At 49.5% G+C, this 24,904-nt stretch overlaps 1 protein-coding gene across 8 annotated transcripts in view; it reads left to right on the top strand.

The window, feature by feature from the left end:
• LOC149124988 (uncharacterized) overlaps window positions 1-24,904 on the top strand; it is a 58,926-nt gene that overhangs the window by 11,856 nt on the left and 22,166 nt on the right. For 6 of the 8 annotated variants that reach the window (XR_016211861.1, XR_016211859.1, XR_016211858.1 and 3 more), the window contains exon 2: window positions 24,333-24,563. The gene's annotated coding sequence lies outside the window, so the exon portion shown is untranslated. Of the gene's footprint in view, window positions 1-21,785; window positions 21,975-24,332; window positions 24,564-24,904 lie in introns of all 8 variants that reach the window. The other 2 variants (XR_016211863.1, XR_016211862.1) reach the window with 1 other exon arrangement.

Here is a 24,904-nt window from a genome sequence, read left to right as displayed (position 1 = left end):
AAAGTGAAGTGGCCCACAGTGGTTGATTTCATTGCAGGTTAAAAGGTCTTTAAAATGCATTCGCAGAGTCCTGACTTTTCCCAGCTCTGATGTAGCACTCACGCAGAATGCTGGAAGCCGGGTTCCCCTGATGTAACTGCTGTAGCCGCAGAGGCACTTTGCTGTCTGCCAGAAATCAATAATGAGTTGAAGAGTGGGGAGCTGTTGATCAGGACCCTGGTGGGGCCGTATTTCAGGCAGGTTCTTGAAGAAAGCTGTGGTTGCGGCTGCACCCACCTCACACACCACACGTTAATGGACAGTTAGCGTATCCTGTGCTTTGTTAGTGATCCTGGAGTGTGCAGCCTGGGATACAACAGCCTCAGTTACCAGGTTATTCCAAGACGAGATGACGGTTTACCTTGGTCTGTGCGTTTTGATTTAATGTCACTTGACTATTTAAAGCAGTATTTTTTGGCCAGTGCCATGGCTCAATAGGTTAATCCTCCACCTGCGGTGCTGGCATCCCAGGTTCTAGTCCCGGTCAGGGTGCCAGATTCTGTCCCGGCTGCTCCTCTTCCAGGCCAACTCTCTGCTGTGGCCCAGGAAGGCAGTGGAGGATGGCCCAGGTCCTTGGGCCCTGCACCCACATGGGAGACCAGGATAAGCACCTGGCTCCTGGCTTCGGATCAGTGTGGTGCGCCAGCCGCAGCTCGTCGGCCATAGTGGCCGTCATGGGGTGAACCAACAGCAAAGGAAGACCTTTCTCTCTGTCTCTCTCTCTTATTGTCCACTCTGCCTGTCAAAAAATAAATAAATAAATAAAATAAAAAATGAATAAAAAAAGAGGAGCTCATCCAACCTCCTTAAAAAAAAGCAGTATTTTTTGACTTTTCACTTTTCTGGTGTGATTCTAGCTTCATAAATGTATATAATTGTGTGAGTATATTATTATACCACAAGAGTATTAACCAAGGTACTTGAATAAGTTTCTAGAAAGTGGAATTAAAAGATAATTTTATTTTGGTGTCCAAACACTTGGAAATCCATGCATATGAGAGGTCTTCAAAAAGTTCTTGGAAATGTGTATTATATTAAAAAAATTAACTGACATGAATTTCAGAATATTCTTGAACCAGAATAAACTTTCTTTTAACTCCATGTTCTAGAAACTTGTTGAAATCCCCTTGTACATGGATTGATGTAATGTTTCATTAGAAAAGAGATTCTTTTTTTAAAAACGATTTATTTATTTTACTTGAAAGTCACAGTTACACAGAAAGAGAAGGAGAGAGAGAGAGAGAGAGAGAGAGAGAGAGAGAGAGAGAGAGAGAGAGAGGTCGAGACAGAGAGAGGTCTTCCATCCACTGGTTCACTCCCCAGATGGCCACAACAGCCAGAGCTGTGCTGATCCAAAGCTAGGAGCCCGGAGCTTCTTCCAGGTCTCCTATGCGGGTGCAGGGACCCGAGGACTTGGGCCAGAAAAGATTCTTAACCCGCAGCATTGGTGCAGATTTTAGTACTAATAAAGCTCCCTGTGACCCTTCCCTGTGATTTGACAGAAGAACCAAGGTCGGGAATTCTTCCTCTAGTCCATCTCCAGAATGCATTTGCATTTTGAATGATGGCAGATGGTCTACATGGGGCATCCATCCAAGCTCAGATGTGGCACTCCTGAGCCAAGTGCATTTCCGCCTGCAGCTTAGTGCCACTTGTGCTTAAGCGAGTGCCTCCCCCCCAACAGTGGCCACCTCTGCCACGGGCACGTTCACACTTTGTCTGCATCTGCAAACAGATGTGCACTGTGCAGGCTCCACGGAGTATTGGGGCCAGCATGTAGCTGGGGTGTGGATGGGACGTGTGCTTCCACTGTTTAACAAAATACTGAAGTGAAGGGCTGAAGTGAAGGGCTGGACTATTGGGACTAACATTGTTAGCCTTTGAGTTGAAAAGGAGTGGGGGAGAAGAGAAGGAAGAGAGGGGAGGAAGAATAGGTCTAATCAACTCCAGTAATACAGTAATTTCATTCTGAGTCAAACAAGCAGATTAACTTACGTTAACACTTGGTCACCACCCCTATCACCACCCGTTAGGGAAGACGCTGCCAGGGCTGTGTTGCAGAGACTCCCCTGCACTGCTGCCTGCTTGCAATCCAGCCTTTTGGGATGGGCGTTTGGCACAGTGGTTAATACACTGCTTGGGATGCCCACATGCCATACCGCAAGTACTTGGGTTCAAGTTCCAGCTCTGCTTGTAACTGGCTTCCCGCTGGGAAGATGCGGTAATGGCTCAAGTGCTTGGGTCTCTGCTGCTCGCATGGGGTACTGGATGGGTTTCTGGTCTCCTGGCATCTGCCTGCACTGGCCCTGGCTGTTTAAGGCATTGGGGTGGGGGTGGGGGGCGGTGAACCAGTAGATGGAAGGTCTTTCTATCTTTCTCTCTTGTGTCTCTCTGCCTCTTGAATAAATAAAAATAAAATTTTTAAAAAAGATGTGCCTTTCAGAGAAATATTAACAAATAAGTTAAGTAATAGAAAAACCTGCAGTCCTGCCACCGCAACCCCCAAACCAAAACTGATGGGCACCAAGCAGCACCTTGTTGAGGGCCGGCTCATTCACTCCCTTGCTGACGTGCAGGCAAACTCTAGGGCTTTTATTCCTCTTGGGAAACTTGCTGGAGGTCCAGGTGGGCCTGAAAAGCCTTCCCAGGGGCCCCACCTAAGACGTACACGTGGAGCTTACACAGGGGAGCCCACCCTGGGTACTGGTCACAGCTGTATCAGTGCTGAGAAAGGGCGGCTGGTGGCTGCCCAACCAGACAGCAATGGGAGCTGGCACTGTGGACTCCTTCTGCTCAGCCCGGGCAAATAGCAGAATGCACCTGTTCCTGTCGTGGTTAATGCTCACAGCCAGCCTACGAAATGAGAGCAACCAGCAGCTGCTTTTTTCATAAGTGAGGAGCCAGGGGCCTGGAAATGCTAAGCTGGCTGCATGAGATGTCTTGGGTGGGAGGGTGGGGGTGTCGCCTGCTTGCAGCTGAGGCTGGGGTACTGCAGAGCTCCAGAGTTGGTTCAGGCAGCAGATCCAGTGTCTGGGAAGGATCTGGGTTTTCCATACCCAAGGGGCTGAATATAACCCAACAGGGATATTCGCCCTGTGCATACCTGATAGTCCATCAGGTCTTGTGTGGCCCTGCAGCCCTCACAGGCTTTTAACCCCAGCAGGGTTTCCGTCAATACCAATTGAATTTGGGAGCGGAAAACAAGATGGTCCATCTTGGAGCAAGCACACGAGGTTATGGCTGCAGTGGCTTTTAAAATCTTTGCCTTCAGGAAAATTTGAAAATGACACTAAAGTAGAAAAGAACAATGTAATCAATTCCATGACACCAAACCCAGTTTCAACAGTGTAAACATTTTGTCAACCTTTTTTCCCCCGTCCCAAACTGTCTACTGTGGCATGCTTGGGTTTGCTTGCTGGTGTATTTGAAAGCAAATCCCACATTTGTCAGTTCATCTGTAAATACTTCAGCATGGATACCTAAATTATCTGCTAGGATGTTAAAATATACATGTATATGCATATGCATATATATATATAAAACCACAATGCAATGATTACATGGAACAGCATTAGCAATAATAACCTCAGTGTTGTTTTATTACCTGGCTCACATTCAGCCTGATCATCTCAAATTAATCCCTTTAAAGTCTGTGGACTCAGAGTGGAAATAATGTGCACGTTGCATTTGGTCGTTATGGCCTTGTAATTCGTCTCACCCTCCCCCTTTTAGTGACATTGATTTTTCAATAGAAACTGGCACATTTGTCCATTAAAGTGACTTTAAAATTTATTTGCATTTTTATGTTCATTTTACTTGAAGGGTAGAGAGACAGAGAAAGAACTACCATCTTCTGGGCCATTCCCCAAATGCCCACACCAGCTGGGGCTGGGCCAGGCGAAGCTGAGAGCTAGGAACTCAATCCGGGTCTCCCATGGGGGGGGCAGAGACACAACTATCTGAGCCTCACTGCTGCCTCCCGGGGTGCACATCAGCAGGAAGCTGGAACTGGGAGCAGAGCCGGCTCTGAACTCGGGCACTCTCATCTGAGATGCGCACAGTCTTTAGCCACTTTGCCAAAAGCCTGCCCCCACCGAGGTGATTTTAACTAATCCACGTGCACTTCCTGGGAGGGGGCTGATGCCCCATTTTCAGGAGTTTGGGGGACTCTGGCTTGGGCTGTAGTTGCTCATTCGGTGGGAATGTGTGTTGATTGTGGCCAAGCAGAGACAGAGCGGCGTCCTGACACGCAGTCTGCAGGAGAGTGGCCATGAAACATGAGAGAAGATAGGGCCCAGCCAGGCTCAGATGAGGGGCAGCCTGAGGGGACTGTGTAGGAGACATTTTTTAAAAAAAAGATTTATTTATTTAAAAGACAGAGAGAGCACTTTCATCTGCTGGTTCACTCCCTGAATGGCCACCCCGGCTGAAGCCAGGAGCTTTTCCTGGGTCTCCCACATGGGTGCAGGCCCCAAGTACTGAGGCCATCCTCCACTGCTTTGCTGCTTTCCCAGGTGCATTAACAGGGAGCTGGACTGGAAGTGCAGCAGCCAGGTCTCCAACCGGCGCCCATGTAGGGTGCAGGTGCTGCAGTCCACCTGCTATGCCACGGCACCAGCCCCATAGGTAACGTTTCGCGACTGTGATGAAGACCTGGAGGGGAGTGTGCAGGCCCAAGAGAGGAAGAAGCAGGAGAAACCTCACTCATGAGCAAGTGTGGGGAGGTCCCTGGGGTGGGCCACGAGCCGGGGCCTTGGGAGAAGAGAGGACGTCCACCTGGACACAGTGACGAGTGATTGTGCCCTGCATTCCCCAGGCTTTTAAAGCTCCCTTCCCACTTGAACAAGTGGGGGTGTGGCCAGTAGCAGGTGACATGCTTCGGGGCTGAGTCCAGGTGTCCATAACCCCCTCACCTGCACCTGCACCTGCACAGGTGGCTGAGCGAGCAAGGCCAGCGGAGGAGGGAGTGGCAGTAGAGCAGGAAGCAGAGCGCTGAGATCGCCACTTCCAGGAGCAAAGCTCTGAAAAAGAAACTCGGGAGTCACCTTAAGATGGCCGCGGGAGGGACAGGACCAAGGTCCCTGTCCCCAGCTGGGAGCGAGACACAGGGCGAACACACCTCTGTGCCCTGGGCCTCAGAAGCTGGGCTGGAGACCCACTGCCAGTCTGACCCAGTGTTGTTCAGAGTGGCGCGAACCCGCACAGCGCAGGCTACAGAGCCCCACCTGCAGCAGGGGCGCTAGGAGCTGGGATCCCAACCGCGGCGCCATTCGCTGTGGGAACCTTGCACTCCACGGCTCCACCTCGCTCACCTCTAGCTCTGCTGCTGGTTTTCTGCAGACGGCACTGCGGAGGGAAGAGGTGGCAGGTGTCACACCATGACGGCGGCCCTTTCTGAAAATGCACACTCGGTGCATTTCCTTTGCCGGGAACTCTTGTCAGTCTCAGCTCTGCTTGTATTTCGAGTGGGGAATGAGACCCGAGTCGGTCCTGAGAGCCGAGCTGGATGGAGAGAGAAGGGATCCGAGGACCTCCTAGGACAGGTGGCGCTGCCGCTGGGTGTGCTAGTGTCTCTGGCTCACCCTCGCCTGCCCAACCTGGCAGCCGCCTGCCGCCAGCACCATGAACCCCCCCCCCCCCAGTATGGTTATTTCAGCAAAATACTCACCTCTCCCTCTTTAATTCATTTCATTCATTTTTTTTAAAAAAAAGTATGTTTGTGTTCATTATCAAAAGCGAGCAATTGACTGCTGCCTGTAGAAGAAACTCCACAAGGCTGTAGCACCCCCTTGCAGAACGGGAATCAGCGGGCTCCCAGGCAGCCTGCTTCTTGCCATAGGACAGATAAGATGAACGTAAGCCCTCAAGGGTGACTAAACCCCACCTCTCCCGTCACCTTGGTCAAATACATGGCGAGGCACCAAACAACACTCACATAACTGCAGGCTGGTGCCTGCATTCAGCAGGCTTGACCCCCCACGCCCCCACCTGCTCGTGGAGAGCTGGCGTCATTTCTTCTGGTGCCTTGAGGCCATCACGGGAGGGGATGAGGAACAGCTCTGCGGTCTCCACTCCAGAGCTGTGCAGGAGAAGTGGCCGGAACATGGCTGGAGGACCTATGTGCTCAGCCCACAGCAGGTGGACGTGAGAACTCCCGGCTGCCCGGGACCGGCTGGAGGTGGGCGGGCGCCAGGCGGCCTCCTGACTTGGGCTCCTGGGGTGCCTGCTCCCACCCTGCCGCTTTCTGGCCCAGCTGAGATCCCCCGTCCTCTTCCCAGTGACTCTGCTGGGGAGCCCCGGGGTTCCGACGCTGGGGGCCTGCTGATGGAGTGCTTGGCTTTTAGAAATGGGGAGAGTGAATGCTGATCAACAGCTGCGTCCTGTGCCCACCGCTGATGCCTCCCGTGCTGCTGGCCTCTCCCCACCCAGGCCAGTGAAAGCCCGCAGCAGCCCACGTTCCAGGTGGGACAACTGAGACCCTCGGGGAGCTAATAAGCCGTGAGAGGAGGGGAGAAGAAGCTCGCTGGTTCAGAGGCAGCAGTGGAAACAGAGCTGGGAGAGGGAAGGGGCCAAGGAGGGGGTGCCTCGCCTAGCCACAGCAGCACCCGAGGATCTGCAGACCCAACTGTCTGCTGAGAGCGTGGCCTTGGGAAGGGCAAGTGACTAATGAATGAGGAGTGAGGGCGTGGGTGGGTGAATGGCGAGGGGCGACCTGGTGTGTCTGCCTCCAGGCCCGTGTCCCCCAGTGTGACGCTGCCACTCTCCTCCTCCTCCAGGGCCTCCCTGTCCTGCCAGAGCGGGGCCATCTCTCTGTGCTGAGTACACACATTCCGGGTCTGGACCATCTCCGGGCTCTGACACATGGGCTGGTTCCTGCCCCCTCTCACTTGCCTGTATGATTTCCCAGTTGCATTTGTCCCAGGACAAAGCCCCAGGACTCCAGCTGAGTCACACAACGTTCCTCGAGGACATGTATTGTGCAGAATACAAAAAACACGCCACCTGCTGGTGGGGAAGGAGGTTTCAATACAGACCGTGTCTGAGCTCAGTCCCAGCATTGGTGTGGGAACCTGAATGGCACCCAAAGTGGGGAGTAGAGATTGATTGTCCAGAGGGTTGCAGGTGAAAGGGGGAGGGGAAGTGGAGGATCAGGCTTTGCAGCTAAGCCGAGCCTGAGAACCAAGCAGATGATGCCCAAGTGTCATTCTGCAGGGATTGGCTAAGGGTGGAACTCAAGTGAGAGAGTGGCCTGGGACTCAAGATGCCAGCGTGGTGTCTCTGGGTTTGCACCAGTGAGCAGTGCACAGCCTGGTGAGAGGACTCAGGGTGCTGGGGGTTTGCCTGTGGGTGAGAGAGAGCCATGATCGAGACAAGCAAAAATAGGTCAGGATTAGGGACAAGTTGGGGAGTGTTTGGCATGGTGGTCAAGGCACTACATGGGATGCCCACATCCATATTGGAGTGCCCGGGTCTGAGTCCCAGCTCTACCACCAATGGTAGTTTCCTGCTACAGCTTCCCTGGGAGGCAGCTGGTGATGGCTCAACTGCTTGAGTCCCTGCCACCCATCTGGGAGACCCAGATGGAGTTCCAGGCTCCTGGCTTTGGCCTGGCCCAGTCTGGCTATTGCAGGTATTTGGGGAAGTGAACCAGTGAATAGGAGATCTCTGCCTCTCTCTTTGTCGTTCAAAGAAATAAAAATGAATAATTTTAAAATGAGAAAGATAGTAATATGCCACACATACATACATGCCCATATATGCACACACATCCACATACATACATATACAATCCAAAAAAAGAGAGAAAAAAGGGCCAGTGTTGTGGCACTCTGGTGAAGCCACTGTTTGCAATGCCAGCATCCCATACTAGAGAGCCTATTTGAGTCCTGGCTGCTCTGCTTCCCACCCAGCTCCCTGCTAATGCACCTGGGAAGGCAGCAGATGATGGCCCAAGTGCTTGGGCCCCTGTCACTCACATGGGAGACTTGGATGGAGTTCCTGGCTTGTGGCTTCAGCCTGGCCCAGTTCTGGCTTTGGGAGCCATTCTAGGACGAACCAAGAGATGGAAGATTCTCTCTCTCTCTTTCTCTCCCTCCCTCTCTCCCTCCCTCCCTCACTCATTCACTCTGCCTTTTAAATAAATGAATGTTTAAGAGAGAGAGAAGGAGAAGTGTGAACCCACTGAGCAGGGACCAGGACCCCTTGCAGGTGTGACTCAGAGGAAGCCTTGCACACCTAGGTTCTAGTTTCACCCTGCTACTTTGCTTGGTCTTCGATGGAGCAGGCGTCCTCGCTGTTGTGAGCTTCGGCTTTCTCCTCTGTGAAATGGGGATGAGGCCACTGCCTACCTCCCAGGGTAGCACTGTTCAGGAGTGCCGTGTCGGCCAGGGGATGGCCACGCCGCTTGGGCATGAGCTTCCAGAAGGCCACGCGTGAACCAGGGGTCTTCATGTCGGGCAGGGATTCGAGCGCATTGGAGAGATGGAGTGAAAGTGTCTTTTCCTGTGCTGGCTGCCAGAACAAAATAGCCCAGGCTGAGGGAATCCACCTATAGACATTTGTCTTCTTCCTGTTCCTGAGGCTGGAAGTCCAAGGTCACGGGCCAGCCAGCTTGAGACCTGGCGAGGGCTCTCTTCCTGGCTTGCTGCCACCTTCTCCCTGTGAGCTTCCATAGCCCTTCCCTGTGTGTGCACGAAAGGAGAGTGAGCAAGCTCTCCAGTTTGTCTTCTTCTAAGACAAAAATCGTCTTGGCTGAGAACCACTGGTCTTGCAAATCCCTCGTCTCCCTGCCCACAGGTGTTGTCAGGTGTTTGGGGTTTTGTGTGTGTGTGTGTGTGTGTGTGTTTTAAGATTTACTTATTTGCTTGAATGGCAGAATGTGAGAGAGAGAGAGAGAGAGAGAGAGAGATCTTTCATCTGCTGGTCACTCCCCAAACGGCTGCAGTGGCTGGGGTGGGCCAAGCCAGGCCAAAGCCAGAAGCCAGGAAGATCTTCCAGGCCTCCCGCATGGATGCAAGGTCTCAAGCACTTGGACCATCTTCCACTGCCCTCACAGGTGTCTTAGCAGCGAGCTGGATCAGAAGTGGAGCAGGAGGGCCAGCACTGTGCCATAGTAGGTTAAATACCCACCTGTAGTGCTGGCGTCCCATATGGGTACTTGCTCAAGTCCTGGCTGCTCCTCTTCTGATCCAGCTCTCTGCTAAGGTGCCTGGAAAAGCAGCAGAGGATAGCCCAAGTGCTGGGGCTCCTGCACCTGCATGGGAGACCTGGAAGAAGCTCCTGGCTTTGGATTGACCCAGCTCCAGCTGTTACGGACATTTGGGGAGTGAACCAACAAATGGAAGACCTCTCCCTCCCCCTTCCCCTCCCCCTCTCCCTCTCCCACTCTCTCCCTCTCTATCTCTCCTTCTCTCTGTCTGTAACTCTGCCTCTCAAGTAAATAAATAAATTTTACAAAAAAAAAAAAAAAAAAAAGAAGATGGCTGGTGCTGCGGCTCACTAGGCTAATCCTCCGGGTTCTAGTCCTGGTCGGGGCGCCGGATTCTGTCCCGGTTGCCCCTCTTCCAGGCCAGCTCTCTGCTGTGTACAGGGAGTGCAGTGGAGGATGGCCAAAGTACTTGGGTCCTGCACCCCATGGGAGACCAGGAGAAGCACCTGTCTCCTGCCATCGGATCAGTGTGGTGTGCCTGCCGCGGCAGCCATTGGAGGTTGGACTAACGGCAAAGGAAGACCTTTCTCTCTGTCTCTCTCTCTCACTGTCCACTCTGCCTGTCAAAAAAAAAAAAAAAAAAAAAAAGTGGAACAGCCAGGACTCGAACCAGCACCCATATGGGATGCTGGCACCCAGGAGTGGTTTCACCGCTGTGCCACAAAGCCAGCCCCAGGCATGAACAGTTTCAACAACAATAGCCTTCTACACAAATACGTTCTGCCTAGTTCACTTATCCCAATCAGCTGCTCATTGAAGCCCCATCTGGTCAGCTGGCCCCGAGAATCAGGAAATCATCTCCTGGTTCAGCAACTTTCCTCCTGCCATGTTCTGTGTATAGAAGAATGTCCTGCTGCCCTGACTCCTTCCTGAGCCCCGTGGTGGAGCGTACCCTCCCCAACTGGCAAAATTCTTCCCAGGACCATCCCTCCTGCTTAGGGTGCAGGGGACAGAGCAGACACTCAAAAGCAGCACTCAGATCACAGCAGAGCAAACGGAAAAGGAATATGCCTGGGCATGACAGCCCAGAAGCCCCCTGGAGCTCACGACCCACTCTGCCAGATTGAGACATGCAGTGGGCTATGCCAAATACCGTCCAGGCAAGGAGCCAGAGCCTCTGAGAGCAAGAGCCTTTTTGCTTTACTTGAGCAAAGTGGTTGGAACTGAGTAACCTTGGAGTAGCGAAGCCAATGCAGTGAAACCCGAAGTGTCCTGAGAGTTCTCTGTACCAATGAGTATCTCTTGGGTGGGGAGCCTGTCACTTAAGGAACTAAGCACGCTGGGTGCCCCCAGGGCCAGAAGGGTCTTTGTGGAAAGAAGGAGTGAAGTCTGCTCCTGGGGAGACCGCAGGCCAATGGAAGGGCTCAGGGTGGCCGTGTGGGGCAGCAGGTTCAGCCACCAGCTGGGACTCCCGGATCCCACGTTGGCGGGCCAGGATGCAGTCCCGCCTCTCCTTCCAATCCAGCTCCCTGCTAACGCTCCTAGGAAGCAGCAGACGACAGCTCGAGTACTTGAGTTCCTGACACTCACGTGGAAGAACTGGATAAAATTTCTGCCTTTTGGTTTCTGCCTCACCCAGCCCCAGTTTTTGCAGGCATTTGGTGAGTGAACCAAGACATTCTCTCTCCGTCTCTGTCTTTCTCTCCTTGTCACTCTGCCTTTCCAGTAAGTAAGTAAATAAGTCTTCTAAAAATAAAAGGTGCTTCATGCTCTCGCTCTAGAAAAAAAAGTCATTTATTCATTCTCTTACCTATTTTGTAATTCATTCAGCAAATGCATGGGCAGAGGGATCCAGGCAGATACCACGGGCAAGTCACTGTGGCACAAGACCGCCAAGGGGATGCTGAGAATGCCCGCCCAGGGAGCTGGTTCTGGAAAATGCTATCGGGAACTAGACTAGAACCCAGTGTGACTCAGAAAGGCTTAGCTGTCCCCATGGGAGCAACGCGCTGACAGACTCTCAGATGGTGGCTGGGCCTGGGCTCTCCTTCCAGACCTGGGAGACCCCACTCCACTGCCTGACCACAGGACAAAGGCAGCAGCTGATGGTGACGTGCTGGGGGACCTTGGGAGCCAGTCTCCCCTGCCGCACCAGGCTGATCATCACCTGAGAACTTCTTGAAAGTGAGCAGGGCCCGGGTCATCCCGTCTCACACCTGGGATCGAAAGCCAGCCCCGGCCACAGCCGGAGAGTGCTGCTCTCGTCACGGTGCTGAGGACTTCTTGTCCGCCTGGGGACATTTGGCAGTGTCTGGGGACGCTTGTGGCTGTCACAGGGCATGGGCATGTGGTCCCTGGCATCTAGCGGGTAGAGGCCGGCCATGCCATGGACAGCCCCGCAACAAAGAACCATTCACCCAGGATAATAGCACCACAGAGGAGGAGGAAGCCGGGGACCTCAGGGGCATGTGCTGAGCGAGGGAACTGGGTCCCTCCCCCTCCGTGGGTCTCAGCTCGCTTACCTGTGACGCAGCCGTCTCCTGGGTTACCTCTGACCCCAAGGTCCTGCCTGGAGATTAAAGGTGGGCGGTGAATGCATCTGACTTTCATGCTTTAAAAATACATATGTAGATGGAAATTTATATTCATTAAATAAAAGTTAATATATATATATATATATATATAGAAGAAGTATGGAGGTTTGCGAAGGAGTTTTCTAGAAAATGGTGCTTAAACTTCAAATTTTGAGCCATCTCATCCTCCTGTAAACAGAGCTGGAGGGACCTTGTTCCCATGCTTTGTCACCAAGGAAAGAATTCTTTGGGCTCCAGGGAGAGCCCGGGACAGAAGCTTCTAGAGTTACACAAGACCCAAGATGCCGGCACCCAAGGGCTGCTTTCCAAGGATTGTCCCGGCTGCCAAGTCCCTGAAAGGAGAATCGTGACTCCCAAGCCGGGGTTATTCCACCTCCTGAGGCGCAACCAGAGCCACACCTTCTCTGCCTCCTGCCGCTGGCAGTATCGAAGAGTCTGCTCTTCCAGACCCGAAGCAATGACCAGAAGGGAAAGAATGAGAAAAAGTAAGGCTTTGCTTGCCCGGGGAAGCATCATCAGGCTTGCCGGACACAATGATGATACTACATTTATTAGTACTTTCCAGAAAAGGCTATAAGTTCTAGTACCGGAAACTTCAAAAACCATGTGGGAAAATGGAAGAAGAAGACGAGTTTAGAGTTGGGCATTTGGCCTAGTGGTTAGGATATACATATCCCCTATCAGGGTGCCTCGGTCTGATTCATAGCTCCAGCTGCTGATTGCAGCTTCCTGCTAATGCAGATCCTAGGAGGGATCCTGGGAGGTGATGGCGCGAATACTTGTGTCCCTGACCCTGGGAGGGAGCAGGTGATGGCGCAAGTACTTGGGTCCCTGACACCCACACAGGAGACCTAGACTGAGTTCTTGGCTCCTGGCTTCAGTCTCTAGGCACTTGAAGCATTTGGGGGATGGATTCGGGAGATAAGAGCTCTCTCCCTCCTTCTCAAATAAAGAAATCTTTTTAGACGTAACTTTATTTTCATGCAAAAAATTAACATTCAAATATACAAAATATCTAAAAGTTCTTAAGAAATGTATATTAGGAAAAAACTGCAGATTTCAAAATTTTTTGCAGCAAAATAAAATTATCTTTTTTTCATTTGTGAGGTAGAGCGAGAAACAGAGAGAACTCCCATCTGCTGGTTCACTCCCAAATGCCAGTGGCTTGGAACATGCTGCGTGCAGCCAGGAGGCAGGTGTCCCACATGGGAGGCAGGAACCCGACTACTAGAGCCATCACCACTGCCTCTTTGGGTGCACATTAGCAGGGGCGCAGTCAGGTACTGAGCCCAAGCATTACAGTGTGGGACGCAGGCATCTGAGGTGGCAGGTCAAAAGACCCCCCCCCAATAAACACCTTTTAATTAACTCCCTTGCCACAAAATAATAAAGGTTATTTTTTTTCCTCTGTAAAAAGATCCAGTATTAAAAATTCAAGTCAGGTTTCTCAAATAGGCTGTTTATAAAGGGAAAATTCTATATGAAGAGAACTTTAATTAAAGACCTGTCACCATGTCATAAATATGATCATCTTAAATTTCAGAATGTTTGGCGATATTTTCTCGACAGTGTCAGGAGTTGATTTGTAGACACAAATCATATATATGCAATTAGATTGCTGATACAACCTATCAGTTTCAATGTAAACAGAGGCCCCAAAGGTTGAAAAAAATAATAGATGCCACCTGTGCTCACATTCTTTGTTTTTTTAATATTTACTTTTTTATTTGAAAGGTAGAGTAACAGAGATGGGGAGACACAGAGAGAGAGAGATCTTCCTTCTGCTGGTTCACTCACCAAATGGCTGCAATGACCAGGGCTGGGCCAGGCTGAAGCCAGGAGCCCTGAACTCCATGTGAGTCTCCCATGTAGGTGTCAGAACTCCCAGAATCTGCTGCTGCTTTCCCAGGTGCATCAGCAGGGAGCTGGATCAGAAGAGGAGCAGCCAGGACTAGAACCTGTACTCCAAAGTGGGATGCCTGTGTCACAAAAGGAGGCTTATCCCACTGTGCCACAACACCAGGCCCATGTGCTCATATTCCATATCAAGTTAGTGCCTGTTTGCTGACCCTGCACCCACCACCCAACTCAAGGCCTCCTCTTGATCTTGGAAAGGTGGTCAGGGTGTGAGCGTCTCTGTCCCACTCCACCCACAGCAGAGGCAACAGGTGCCTCCTCCTCACTGAGTTACAGCAGAGAAGTCAGCAGGCCCCCTGAGAGAGCCGGAAGCCGGTGCTGCAGGCTGGCAGAACACGGGGCTGGAAGAACAGGGAGAGGGAAGAAGGCTGCGTGGAGGGCCATGGCTGTCCCTAGCATGGACAGTGGAACATAGAGGGTTCTAGTGGCCCGGCAGACTTCCCTTGAGGGTCCTGTAAGGACCTACTTCAAGGGCACAGCCTGAGAGGGTTGCCTGGAGGAGTGGTTGGGCCTTGACAGAGGCAGAGCCTGTGTAAGGTGGACCCCGAGGTGACCAGGCATTGAGGTGCAACGTCAGCCAAAGAAGCTGAGGCCATGTCCGGCTAGTTCACGGCAGGGCCACATGCAAGGCCCTGCAGCTTTCCAGGGCACCAAGGACCCTCTTCAGACATCCGCCAATGCCCAAGGGTAGGGAGGGCCTATGACATTTACACCCAAAGACTGGGTCCATTTCCCCCAAATTCCCCTCCCTTAGACCAACTCTGGAGGGTCAGAATCCTCCCCAGCCACAGGAGGATTGGGAGATTCCAGAAGAAAGAGTGGGGGAAAGCTGCCCTTTCCCATGCCCCTACTCTGGTTTCCAGGATGGAAGCTGGAACAGCTGAGGGAGAGAAGCTCCAAGCCTAGTGAGAGGTGGAGCTGTTGCTGTGACACTGGCGGGGGTCTTTAAAGTAACCTTTATTCCTTAAACCAGAGGAGCTTACACACAATGAGCTGTCCTGGCTCAGTGTGCCGATCAGTACGCTTCCACCAATGGATGCATTGTCTTCGCCCCGGGCAAGTCACCGTTCTGCCTTCAGACACTGGAGAATGTTAGCATTTTCTCGAGTTTTCCATAAATGGAATGACGCCACATATACTCTTTCGTGTCTGGTGCAATGGTTTTGAAATATGTCCATGTTGTTGTCTGAGTCGATAGGCTGTGTTTCTTGCTGAGTGGTGCTGTCTTAAATGGACGTGTCATTGTTTGTTCTCTGTTCACCTACTGATGGATATTTGAATGGTTTCTGGATTCTGGCTACTACTAATGAAGCCAAGCATGTTCTAGACTCGCATTCATTTCTCCTAGGTAATTATACAGAAGTGCAGCTGCTGGGTTACCTGATAGATGTGTGCCTACCTTCATTTTTAGCAATGCCAAGCTGTTACTCCTCAGTGGCTGTCCCAACTTAGATACCTGCAAACAACTGAGAATTTCAGTGACCCCCACGAACTTACAACTCGTGGATATGTCAGAGTTTCAAACTGTAGCAATCCTAGATGGTATAGAAAACTATCTTGTTGTAGTTTTAATTTGCATCTTCCTGATTATTAATGATGGGCATCTTACACGAATTCGTACATTCTCTTTTGGATGTGTCTGTCCAAATACTTTGCCAAGTGATTTTGTTTATTCTGTTGAAGGGTGTGATGTCTGGATATTGATACTCTTTTCTCCCAGTCTGTGGCTTGCCTTTTCATTTTCTTAACAGTAATTTCTGATGAGCAAACATTATCCATGTTTTTTCTCTTACAGCTTGAGCTTTCTTGTTGCAGAAGGTATTTAAATTCCATCTGACTAACATGTCTCTGTATACAGAATTCCCCTTCCCTATAGTACTTTCTTTCTGACAGAAAAACACCATTCCCCCCATTTTTAAGATTTATTTGTTTGGGGCCAGCACTGTGGCATAGTAGGCTAAGCCTTCGCATGCAGCACCGGTTCTAGTCCTGACTGCTCCTCTTCTGATCCAGCTCTCTGCTATGGTCTGAGAAAGCAGTGGAAGATGTCCCAAGTCCTTGGGCCCCTGCACCCACATGGGAGACCCAGAAGAAGCTCCTGGCTCCTGACTCTGGATTGGCCCAGCTCCAAGGTGTTTGTGGCCAACTGGGGAGTGAACCAGTGGATGGCAGACCTTTCTCTCTGTTTCTCCCTCTCTGTCTGTGACTCTGCCTCTCAAATAAATGTTAGACAGATGTGAAAATGAGAGCAGAAGGGAGGAACTCTGCCTTGAACAATAGCCTGAAGGACCCTGATGGAGTGAAACGGCAGGGAGTGGATTGTGTGACTTGAGCCCTGGGCCCTGTATCATCACAACAGTTCACACCGTGTGCTGAGTGCAGGATGCTGTTCATCTCACTCCTCACAGGAATCTTCCGGGAAGACATTCCTCAGTTACATTTGACATAAGGAAACTGAGGCTTAAAGACTGAAGATCAAGATTTTAATGGTCCCAAACCACACAGCTTATCACTTACAGAATCTGATTCCAAAATGTGCTGTTCACTGTTGTTTTTATTTATTTATTTGTTTCAATCTACTTGAAAGGCGGGGGAGAGAGAGATATATCAATCTTGCATATTCCAATCCCCCATATTTGGGGAGTTTACTCCCCAAATGCCTGCAGCAGCTAAGGCTAGGCCAGGCTAATGTCAGAAGCACAGACATCAATCCAGGTCTCCCACATGGGTGTCGGGGCCTAAGCACTTGAGCCGTCATCTGGTGCCTCCCAGGGTGCAGAGCAGGAAGCTGGATCAGAAGCAGCCACCCAGCCAGAACTTGAACCAGCCACTTTATCCACTGCACAATTATGCCCACCCCTACTTACCATCTTCTGGTTTCCAAGGACAGAAACAAAACTCGAACTCAGAAGAGCGATAGACATCAGGGGAAGGAATATTGAGGCATCTTAGAAAACATGGAGGTGGGGCCAGCACTGTGGCATGGTGGGTTAAGCCACCACCTATGACACTGTGACACCAGCATACCATATGAACACAAGTTCAATTCCTGGCTGCTCCACTTCCTATGCAGCACCCTGCTGATGAGCCTGGGAAAGCAGCAGACGTGCTTGGGCCCCTGCTGCCTGTGTGGGAAAGCCAGCTGGAGTTCCAGGGTCCTGGCTTCTGCCTGGCCCAGTCCTGGCTGTTGGGGCCATGTGGGGAGTGAACCAGCAGAATGATCTCTCTCCCTCTCCTTTCTCTGTAACTCTGCCTTTCAAATGAATAAATGAATCTTTTCAAAAAGAAAAGAAAAAAAAACATGGAGGTGCAGTGGCAGGGTCTTCTTTCTCAGTGTCTTCTCTCTGCTTCTCTGTGCATCGTAGCTTTATTTGCTCCTCCTGAGATGGCTTGGCAGGAGCATGGCTGACTGAGGCACACCCTGCAGAGCCAAGTATCTGAGAAGGCTTGCTTCTCTCCCTTTTGCTTTAGTTCAGAAAGCCTAAGGGTTGCCTTGGCCTGGGCAAGGCTTCCCATCTCATCCCAGACCCATCCCCTGTGATTGCTGGGTCAGCTTGGATTAACCACGAGTGGTTCACACAGCTCGGACATCGCCCTGGGGGCCATGCCTGTGTCTTGAACCATCCTAAAGAAGGAGAGAACTGAAACTGACCAGTACCACCCAGTGGATGCTTAACCACAATACCAAGGAACCATGATAACCTTAAAGTTGAAATATTTGAGCAAGACCTGCAGAGTTGCATAACTGGGACCTAGGGGGGCTTCAGTAGAAATGAAACAGGCAACACTTTGAGAAGGTGGACCGAGGTATACTACCGTTAGGCACAATCGTGGAGAGACATTAGCTCAGCTTTCTCTGTCGCTTGTATTTGTTTTTCAAACAACTGTTTTCCTTCATGATGACATCATTCTGAGAACAGAAGCTGTTTCCCATAAACATCCTGCCAGCCACCAGGCTGTGAGCGAAGCCTGTTTTCTTCCAGTCTGCTCTCAGAAGCAATGGGGGAGGAACAGAGACATGTCCCTTCTACACACCTAACTGCACGCTCCGAGCCTGAAAAGTCCTCCCTGGGCTTGTGGTCCAGTCCACAAGTTATTTTAAAAATTCATTTGGATGCATTTATTTCTCTTCTTTTTTTATTTGAAAGGCAGACAGACAGACAGACAGACAAAGAGAGATCTTCCTCTCACTGGTTCACTCCCCAAATGCCCACAACTACTGGGGGCTGGGCCAGGCTGAAGCCACAAATTGGCAATTCAATCCAGGTTTCCCACATGGGTGGCAGGGACCCAAGTACTTGAACCATCACCTGCTGGCTCCTGGATCAGAAGCAGAGGAGAAGGAACTTGGACTTGATAGTCTGATATGGGGTGGGCTTGATAGTCTGATGTGGGGTGGACTTGATAGTCTGATATGGGGTGCAGGTGTCCCAAGAGGCAACTTAACTGCTCCACCACCACCTGCCCATACAGTCCTTCTATCGCCTTGTTTACTCTCTACTGAACTCATCAAGCCCCCCATGACCCCTCTTGGTTGCCAAGTCCAGATCTGATTGGCCCGTCTCCTTGTGAGCCTCCAGATCACGGAGGGTAATTCCCAGTGTCGAGCTCTCTCCCAAGCACCCCAGCATCCTGGTGATTGTGCAAGCACAGAGCCAGGCTGGGCCATCTGGATTCCAGTGGGACCGGCATCTGTATCTGTCTCCTAAACAGTGACTGTGTTCACAAAGTATCCATCTCCCACCCACCGCTCTATCAAAGTTATGTACTTCAAGGGTAAGAGGCGCCTACTGCAAGTAGCGCAAGTGGAATTAACAGAAGCTCACGCTGAACCCATCCACAGACAGCTCTTCTGAAACCACCACTGGACACAGATGCCATGAGCCACTCACTCCACCTGCTCCAAGGATGCCTCTCAAATTATATATAAATAATTTATATATAATAAATATAAATAAATACAGGGGCCGGCGCTGTGGTGTAGTTGGTAAAGCCGCTGCCTGCAGTGCTGGCATCCCATATGTGTGTTGGTTCAAGCCCTGGCTACTCCACTTCCAATCCAGCTCTCTGCTATGGCCTGGGAAAGCAGTAGAGGATGGCCCAAGTCCTTGGGCCCCTGCACCCACGTGGGAAACCTGGAAGAAGCTCCTGGCTCCTGGCTTCGGATCGGCACAGCTCTGGCTGTTGGGGCCAATTGAGGAGTGAACCAGCGGAAGGAAGACCTCTCTCTCTCTCTCTCTCTTTCTCTCCTATTCTCTCTGTGTAACTCTGACTTTCAAATATATAAATAAATCTTTAAATAAATAAATACATAAAGTTTAAAAAGACAAGACATAGCAAGGGCTGGTGAGGATATGGGGTAAAGGGAACCATTGCAACTGCTGGTGGGACTATAAGCTGGGATAACCAATATGATGTGACAATTCCTTTAAAAATGAAAAACAGGCCAGCACCGCAGCTCACTAGACTAACCCTCCACCTGCAGCACCAGAACACTGGGTTCTAGTCCCGGTTGGGGCACCAGTTCTGTCCTGGTTGCTCCTCTTCTAGTCCAGCTCTCTGCTGTGGCCTGGGAGTGCAGTGGAGGATGGTCCAAGTGCTTGGGCCCTGCACCCACATGGGAGACCAGCAGAAGCACCTGGCTCCTGGCTTCGGATTGGCATAGTGTGCTGGCCGTAGCAGCCATTTGGGAGGTAAACCAACGGAAGGAAGACCTTTCTCTCTGTCTTTCTCTCTCACTAACTGTCTGTCAAAAAAAAAAAAAAAAAAAAGAAAGAAAGAAAAAGAAAGATTGAACTACCTAGTGCTGGATATATGCTATTAGATATACATCCATAGGAAAGTAAATGCTCTCTCTCTCTCTTTCAAATAAATAAATAAAATCTTTTTTATTTATTTGAGAGGTAGAGTTACAGACAGTGAGAGGGAGACAGAGAGAGAGGTCTTCTACCCGTTGGCTCACTCCCCAAATGGCTGCAATGGCCAGAGCTGCACCAATCCAAAGCCAAGAGCAAGGAGATTCCTCCCAGTCTCCCATGAGGGTGCAGGGGCCCAAGCACTTGGGCCATCTTCCCAGGCCATAGCAGAGAGCTGGATCAGAAGTGGAGCAGCTGGGACTAGAACCAGCGCCCATGGGATGCTGTCGCTGCAGGCAGAGGATTAACCTACTGCGCCACAGCACCAGCCCCAAGTAAATCATTTTTGAAATGTGATTTAAAGATACTTCAAAAAATTTATGAGTACAATTAAAAGATAAGTGTATTTGGATGCAATAAATTCATACCGAATTTTTCATAATGTGTATTTCAATGAACTTTTGAAGACCCCTTAGATGTGTACATAATGGAATACAATTCAGCCATAAAAATAGGGAAATTCTATCGCCTCCCACAACATGGGGGAACCTGGAGAACAGGAGACACAGGCAAGTACTGGAGCCTGTGGTACAGCGGGTTAAGCTGTCACGTGGGTTGCCTACGCCCAAATTGGAGTGCCTGTTCGAGTCTGGCTTCTCTAGTTCTGACCCAGCTCCCTGCATGGGCCTGAGAAACAGCAGATGACAGCTGCAGTACTCGAGTCCTTGCCATCCACGTGGGAGACCCAGTTAGAGTTCATCTACGGAATCTTTTTTATTTATTTTATTTATTTTAGAGGTAGAGTTCGATTCTGAACTAGATGTTCAGCAAATCCTCCCCATGGCATCCACCAACTAATTGAACAACTGCGGATGTTGAAGTTAATCACAACCTAGCTCAACGAGCTGGGTGATGGGGAAAAGGGCTCAGGGCCATTACTTGGTCCACCATATGGGGCAATTCACTGCCTCAGCCTGACTTCTGCATCTTTATGCAAATGTGGGCCATTGGTGGTATGGGGACGGAGCAAGGACTGTGGGAGGTGTGTGAAAGCCCATCCATGTGGCTGGGGACACAAGATGGGTGGGTGGCCAAGGCCTCTTCCTGGCTCAGCTTCGTAAGACACCTGACTTTACACCTTCCCACCAATTTCTTTCTCACAGAAATACAAAGAAATCACATAGGTTGATAAATATGAAGCATCCATATAGTGAGTTTGTTAGAATGAGTTCAGAACTTCATCTCAACAGGCTGACCTAAAGGTGGATGATATTTTTTATCCATAATTGACGTAGCATTGAGGAGCAATTAAGCAGACCATAATCAAAACCTGATCAAAGTCAAAGAAAACTGTACAGCCCCAAGAAGACAGACACCATGAAAAAGGCAGCTGCAGAAGATGTTGATGTTACTTTTGGGTTTTTTTGAGTTTTTTTTCTTTTTATTTATTTGAAACTCAAAGTTACAGAGAGAGAGGGAGAGACAGAGAAAGAGAGAAGGTCTTCCATCTGCTGGTTCACTCCCCAGATGACCACAATAGCCAGGGCTGGGCCAGGCTGAAGCCAGGAGCCAGGAGCTTTCTCTGGGTCTCCCACATGGGTACAGGGGCGCAAGGACTTGTGCCATCTTCTGCCATTTTTCCCAGGCCATAGCAGGGAACTGGATTGGAAATGGAGCAGCCGGGACACAAACTGGCACACATATATAAGGGGTGCGGGTGCTGCAGGCAGCAGCCTCACCCACTACACTGCAGCACTGGATCCTTGATGTTACTTTTGAAGATCATTAAAAGTAAGCAAATTTGGGGCAGGTGGGGTGGCACAGCAGGTTAAAGCCCCGACCTGTAGTGCTGGCATCCCATAGGTGCACTGGTTCGAGTCCCGGCTGCTCCACTTCTGATCAAGCTTCTGTGTATGTGCCTGGGATAGCAGTAGAAGATGGCCCAAATCCTTGTGCCCCTGCACCCACGTGGGAGACCCAGAAGAAGATCCTGGCTCCTGGATTTGATTCATCGCAGCTCCTGCCTTTGCGACCATTGAGGGAATGAACTAGTAGATGGAAGACCTCTTTCTCTGTGTCTCTACCTCTCTCAGTAAATCTTTGAGACAAATAAAATAAATCTTAAAAAAAAAAAAAAAAAAAAGGAAATAGGGGCCGGCGCTGTGGTGCAGTGGGTTAATGCCCTGACCTGAAGCGCCGGTTCTATTCCTGGCTGCTCTGCTTCCCATCCAGCTCTCTGCTATGGCCTGGGAAAGCAGTAGAAGATGGCCGAAGTCCTTGGGTCCCTGCACCTGCGTGGGAGATCTGGAAGAAGCTCCTGGCTCTTGGCTTCAGATCAGCACAGCTCTGGCCATTGCGGTCATTTGGAGAGTGAACCAATGGATAGAAGACCTTTCTCTCTCTCTGGATCTACCTCTCTCTGTAACTCTGTCTTTCAAATAAATCAATCTGTTTTTGAAAAAGTGTTTAATTAACTTGAATATTGTTTTAAAAAGATTGTAGCTTATTTTTCTTCTGCCCCTGAAGTCGTTCAGTGTCACTGAAGGTCAAATCTCCAGGGAACGTTAGGTCTTTGGAAGGCTTGGTTTAAATCCCCCTCTGTGTTAAGCCATGTGGCCTACAAGTCTGCTGCAGGCTGAAGGTTTGTGTCCCCTCCAGATTCCTATGTTAAATCCCTAACCCCAAAGGTGACAGTGTTAGGAGGTGGGACCTCGGGCAGGTGATTAGGTCCTGAAGGCAGAAGCCTCATGCATGGGACTTGGGCCCCTACAAAAGAAAACTGAGAGCTCTTTGCCCCCACCACCATGTGAGGACGCAGCAAAAAGACAGCTGTTAATTAAAGGGGAACCAGGTCCTCCCCAGTCATGAAATCTGCTCGTCTCGTGGTCCTGGATGTCCCAGCCTTCAAAATCATAATGAATGTCTTCTGTTTATAAGCCACAGTGTATGGTATGTTGATACAGCAGCTTGAAAGGACTAAGATGTAAATCGTCCCCCTTCTTTTTTTAAAAAAAGATTTATTGTGGGGCTGGCGCCATGGCTCACTTGGTTAATCCTCCGCCTGTGGTGCCGGTACCCCATATGGGTGCTGGGTTCTAGTGCTGGCTGCCCCTCTTCCAGTCCAGCTCTCTGCTGTGGCCCGGGAAGGCAGTGGAGAATGGCCCAAGTGCTTATCTTGTAAAATAAAATGTATCTATAAAATAAAAACACAAACAGGAAGAAGATAAGAAAAATAGCATGAATTATGTTACATGGCCTGTCTCTTTAGAAATAAGGGTGAAGCACGAGTGTGGACTGTTCTTTAGCCACTGAGGCATGAGTGCCATCCCTCTTAGGAGGCTTTGTCAGTGACAGTTTCAAGCCTTGTAAGCCTGGCTTTTATGTTGGACAATATTAATGAAATGGAAGCACTCGTAAGCTTCTATCCTTTGGTTTTTAGCTCGATTTACATAAATGCTAGAATGCAAAAAACACCAACTCTTCTTGTATGGCAAGATATTTGAAGTGATCATGAGGGTATCTCTTGTCTATTCAGAAAATTAAATTATTTTTGTCAGAAAGTGTCTTAATTTGGAAAGACTTACAACAAAACTTTGCATTTACCTCCAAAACAATCTGATAGGACAACATGTTACACGATCACTAATCACCTTCAAAAAAGGGACAGCCTCCATCAAGTAGAATCCTGTTTGTGACTAACATGCTGGTGATTGGAGCACAGGACAAAAAGAAAACAGAATCTTTGTCAAATTACACCAAACTTTTAAGGAATGCCAGTATTTCACTGTGTCTACACTGGTGTTCTTTTTTCTTACTATAAGTGAATACCTGGGGTAGGTTCTCATAAAGAAAAGGGGGTGATATAACTCAGAGTTTTGGACACTGGCAATCCCAACAGCCTAGCATCAGATCTAATGCAGGTCATCTTTGGCTGCAATATATTTTGACAGACAACACTAGGAAAACAGAAACCCATGCAGGGACAAAAGACCCCATTACCAGACAGGAAGCCAGAGAGCAAGGGAGGGATAAGACGTGTTTCTACAACAACTCATTCTTTGAGAACTAGCTCAGGTTCCCACAAAAAAAAAATTTACTCTAATTCCTTCCAAGGGCAGCACCTCCAGGAACCTAAGAACCTCCCACTAGGCCCCACCTCCGAGGGGTCCCACCACCTCCCTACATCTCCATGCTAAGGATAAAAGCTTTCAACACATGCACATTTCAGGGATCCATGCAGAACACAACATTCCAGAGGCAGTGATGCTTATGACATTTCAAATCTATAACTGAATGCAACTATAATAAACGTTTTACTCTATGGCAAGTTTCTGGTTTTTCTAAATATTTGCTGAATGAATAAACTCTAAATGCCAGGTAGTAATAGTGCTCATTTTTGGAGTACTACTAGATTCAGTTTGGTAATAGTTTGTAAAGGATTTTTGCATCTGTTTTCCTGAAATTGGTTGTATGCTGTTTCTCCTGGGTTCCAGGGTTAGGTAAATTCTGTCTCACAAAATCAGGTAAGTACTCTCCCCTTCTCTGCAGTAAAGATGCCATATTTTTCATAAGTACTTGATAGAAGTTACCAGTGAAATGGTATCAGCCTGGAGTTTCCTTTATGGGAAAGTTTTGAAAAAATTCTTTTAGAGGTTGATTATCCAAATTTAATTATCTTGTTTCAGGGAATTGGGATTTTTCAAAATTTGTATATTTCTTCTAAGTGTTTGAATTTTCTGGCATAATGTTCTCCCTGACCTCCTCTTAAATCTCTTTTAGGGGCTGGTCCTGTGGCATAGTGGGTAAAGCCACCACTTGCAGTGCCGACATCCCATATGGGCACCAGTTCAAGTCCTGGCTGCTTCACTTCCAATCCAGCTCTCTGCTATGGCTGGGAAAGCAGTAGAAGATGGCCCAAGTACTTGGGCCCTGCACCCACGTGGGAGACCCAGAGGAAGCTCCTGGCTCCTGTCTTCAGATCGGCTCAACTCCGGCTGTTGTAGCCAACTGGTGAGTGAACCAGTGGATGGAAGACCTCCCCTACCCCCACCTCTCCTTCTTTCTTTCTGTAACTCTTTCAAATAAATAAATTTTAAAAAAAATCTCTCTTAATGTATGTAGAGTTCATAAAATTCTACTTTCTTTCCTCACATTGGCAATTTGTATTCTCTCTCTCTCTCTCTCTCTCTATATATATATATATATTTTATATGGATATGTATATGCATGTATATATATTTAAAATCAGTCCACCTAGAAACTGGTCAAATTTATTGATCTTTTCAAAGGATCAATTTTGGGCATTGTTAATTTTCTCTGTTATTGGTTTTGTATTTCATTGGTTTCTGCTT

This window comes from Oryctolagus cuniculus, chromosome 8 (genome assembly GCF_051225735.1).
Source record: "Oryctolagus cuniculus isolate XC-2025 breed Fujian yellow rabbit chromosome 8, ASM5122573v1, whole genome shotgun sequence".
In the NCBI taxonomy this organism is placed as follows: Eukaryota; Metazoa; Chordata; class Mammalia; order Lagomorpha; family Leporidae; genus Oryctolagus; species Oryctolagus cuniculus.
This window is presented reverse-complemented; position numbering and strand designations above follow the sequence as displayed.